Source organism: Mesoplodon densirostris, chromosome 7 (assembly GCF_025265405.1).
Source record: "Mesoplodon densirostris isolate mMesDen1 chromosome 7, mMesDen1 primary haplotype, whole genome shotgun sequence".
In the NCBI taxonomy this organism is placed as follows: domain Eukaryota; kingdom Metazoa; phylum Chordata; class Mammalia; order Artiodactyla; family Ziphiidae; genus Mesoplodon; species Mesoplodon densirostris.
This window is the reverse complement of record NC_082667.1, coordinates 40,948,789-40,953,018: the sequence shown is the minus strand read 5'-3', so window position 1 is coordinate 40,953,018 and position 4,230 is coordinate 40,948,789. Positions and strand designations below refer to the sequence as shown.

The following is a 4,230-nucleotide window of genomic DNA, read 5'->3' as shown; positions in this document are numbered from 1 at the left end:
TAGTTTTGGAAGTCCTAGCCACAGCAATCAGAGAAGAAAAAGAAATAAAAGGAATACAAATTGGAAAAGAAGAATTAAAACTGTCACTTTTTGCAGATGAAATGATACTATACATAGAGAATCCTAAAGATGCCACCAGAAAACTACTAGAGCTAATCGATGAATTTGGTAAAGTTGTAGGATACTAAATTAATGCACAGAAACCTCTTGCATACCTATACACTAAAAATGAAAGATCAGAAAGAGAAATGAAGGAAACAATTCCATTCACCATTGCAACAAAAAGAATAAAATACCTAGGAATAAATCTACCTAAGGAGGTAAAAGACCTGTACTCAGAAAATTATAAGTCACTGATGAAAGAAATCAAAGACAACACAAACAGATGGAGAGATATACCATGTTCTTGGATTAGAAGAATCAATATTGTGAAATGACTATACTACCCAAAGCAATCTACAGATTCGATGCAATCCCTATCAAATTACCAATGGCATTTTTTACAGAACTAGAAGAAAAATATTAAAATTTGTATGGAGACACAAAAGACCCCGAATAGCCAAAGCAATCTTGAGGGAAAAAAACGGAGCTGGAGGAATTAGACTCCCTGACTTCAGACTATACTACAAAGCTACAGTAACCAAGAGAGTATGGTACTGGCACAAAAACAGAAACATAGATCAATGGAACAAGATAGAAAGCCCAGAGATAAACCCACGCACCTATGGTCAACTAATCTATGACAAAGGAGGCAAGGATATACAATGGAGAAAAGGCAGTCTCTTCAATAAGTGGTGCTGGGAAAACTGGACAGCTACATGTAAAAGAATGAAATTAGAACACTCCCTAACACCATACACAAAAATAAACTCAAAATGGATGAGAGACCTAAATATAAGATTGGACACTATAAAACTCTTAGAGGAAAACATAGGAAGAACACTCTTTGACATAAATCACAGCAAGATCTTTTTTGACCCACCTCCTAGAGTAATGGAAATAAAACCAAAAATAAACAAATGGGGCCTAATGAAACTTAAAAGCTTTTGCACAACAAAGGAAACTATAAACAAGATGAAAAGACAACCCTCAGAATGGGAGAAAATATTTGCAAATGAAGCAACGGACAAAGGATTAATCTCCAAAATATATAAACAGCTCATGCAACTCAGTATCAAAAAAAACAAACAAACCAATCAAAAAGTGGGCAGAAGACCTAAACAGACATTTTTCCAAAGAAGACATACAGATGGCCAAGAGGCACATAAAAAGCTGCTCAACATCACTGATTATTAGAGAAATGCAAATCAAAACTACAGTGAGGTATCACCTCACACTGGTCAGAATGGCCATCATCAGAAAATCTGCAAATAACAAATGCTGGAGAGGGTGTGGAGAAAAGAGAACCCTCTTGCACTGTTGGTGGGCATGTAAATTGATACAGCCACTATGGAGAACAGTATGGAGGTTCCTTAAAAAACTAAAAATAGAATTACCATATGACCCAGCAATCCCACTACTGGGCATATACCCAGAGAAAACCATAATTCAAAAGGACACACGCGGGCTTCCCTGGTGGTGCAGTGGTTGAGAGTCCACCTGCTGGTGCAGGGGACACGGGTTCATGCCCCGGTCTGGGAAGATCCCACATGCCGTGGAGCGGCTGGACCCATGAGCTATAGCCGCTGAGCCTGCGTGTCCGGAGCCTGTGCTGCGCAACCGGAGAGGCCACAATAGTGAGAGGCCCGCGTACCGCAAAAAAAAAAAAAAAAAAAAAAAAGACACACACGCCCCAGTGTTCATTGCATCACTATTTACAATAGCCAGGTCATGGAAGCAACCTAAATGCCCATCGACAGACGAATGGATAAAGAAGATGTGGTACATATATACAATGGAATATTACTCAGCCATAAAAAGGAATGAAATTGGGTCATTTGCGGATGAGACGTGGATGGACCTAGAGACTGTCATACAGAGTGAAGTAAGTCAGAAAGAGAAAAACAAATATCATATATTAATGCATACATGTGGAATCTAGAAAAATGGTACAAATGAACCAGTTTGCAGGGCAGAAATAGATACAGACGTAGAGAACAAACATATGGACACCAAGGGGGCAAAATGGTGGGGTGGGATTAATTGGGAAATAGGGTTGACATATATATACACTAAAATGTATAAAATAGATAACTAATAAGAACCTGCTGTATTAAAAAAAATAAAATTAAAAAAATGTTCGCCTGTGGTCCGGGCGCGCGGCGCGGGCAGACGCAGGGGGCGGGGCGGAGGATGGAGGCAGCAGTGCCCTCTGCAATGGTCCGGGCTGCGCGTGAGAAGGTGGCGGGGTAGGCACGCGGGCTACGTGGAGGCCGGCGGTGGCGGCCGGGCCATGGCGGGAGACCGCCTTCATCGGGCTCACTGAGGTGTGCTCTCTGAAGTCTCTGGAGCCGTGACCCATGGGCTCGCTGAGCAGCCGAATGCTGCACCACCAGGGGCGAGCCCGAGCCCAGCAGGTGCCGGCTTCTGGGGCTGGGGGCTCGGCCCAGAGGCCAGAGATTGGTGGCGACGTGGCCGCCCGCAGCTTCTGTTACTGTCCTGGCAGCCGTAAGCGCAAGCGGAGCAGCGGGGCCTTCTGCTGCTGTCACCCCGGTTCCGAGACAGACGAGGATTAGGAGGAAGGGGACGGGCAGCAGCGACTCCTCAACACCCCTCGGAGGAAAACACTGAAGAGTACATCCAAATATATTTATCAAACTTTATTTTTAAATGGTGAAAACAGTGACATTAAGATTTGTGCTCTAGGAGAAGAGTGGAGCTTACACAAAATGTATCTATGTCAATCTGGCTACTTTTCTAGTATGTTCAGCGGTTCATGGAAGGAGTCCAGCATGAATATTATTGAACTGGAGATTCCAGACCAGAATATTGATATAGTAGCACTGCAGGTGACATTTGGGTCATTGTATCGAGATGATGTCTTAATAAAGCCCAGTCGAGTTATTGCTATTTTGGCAGCAGCGTGTATGCTAGAGTTGGATGGTTTAATACAGCAGTGTGGTGAGACAATGAAAGAAACAATTAATGTGAAAACCCGTATGTGGCTATTACACATCAGCAGGGACCTATGGACTGGATTCTGTAAAGAAAAAGTGCCTTGAATGGCTTCTAAACAATTTGATGACTCACCAGAATGTTGAACTTTTTAAAGAACTTAGTATAAATGTCATGAAACAACTCATTGGTTCATCTAACTTATTTGTGATGCAAGTGGAGATGGATGTATACACAGCCCTTAAAAAGTGGATGTTCCTGGGCTTCCCTGGTGGTGCAGTGGTTGAGAGTCTGCCTGCCGATGCAGGGGACACGGGGTCGTGCTCTGGTCCAGGAAGATCCCACATGCCGCGGAGCAGCTGGGCCCGTGAGCCATGGCCGCTGAGCCTGCGCGTCCGGAGCCTGTGCTCCGCAACGGGAGAGGCCACAACAGTGAGAGGCCAGCGTACCGCCAAAAAAAAAAAAAAAAAAAAAAAAAGTGATGTTCCTTCAACTTGTGCCTTCTTGGAATGGATCTTTAAAACAGCTTTTGACTGAAACAGATGTCTGGTTTTCTAAGAGAAGAAAAGATTTTGAAGGTATGACCTTCCTTGAAACTGAGCAAGGAAAACCATTTGTGTCAGTATTCAGACGTTTAAGGTTTCGGTATATTATCAGTGATTTGGCCTCTGCGAGAATTATCGAACAAGATTCTCTAGTACCTTCAGAATGGCTATCTTCTGTGTATAAACAGCAGTGGCTTGCTATGCTCCGAGCAGAACAAGACAGTGAGGTGGGTTAAGTATGGTGCATCATAGCATTGTTCATTAAATATATATACATATACATATATATATATTTTTTACTGAAATATAATTAATTTACAATATTGTGTTAGTTTTAGGTGTACAGCAAAGAGATTCAATTATATATATATTTTTTTCAGATTATTTTCCATTATAGGTTATTATAAGATACTGAATATAGTTCCCTGTGCTATACAGTAAATCCTTGTTGCTTATCTGTTTTATGTATAGTAGTTTGTATCTGTTAATCTCATACTCCTACTTTATCCCACCACCCCTCCCTTTCCCCTTCGGTAACCATAAGTTTGTTTTCTTTGTCTGTGAGTTCTCCTGTTTTTTTTGTAGATTCATTTGTATTATTTTTTTGGATTCTGCATATAAGTGAAATCTT

At 41.9% G+C, this 4,230-nt stretch overlaps 1 pseudogene; it reads left to right on the top strand.

The window, feature by feature from the left end:
• Positions 1–2,459: 2,459 nt before the first annotated feature.
• Positions 2,460–3,835, top strand: LOC132494028 (germ cell-less protein-like 1; annotated as a pseudogene).
• The last annotated feature ends 395 nt before the right edge of the window (positions 3,836–4,230 follow it).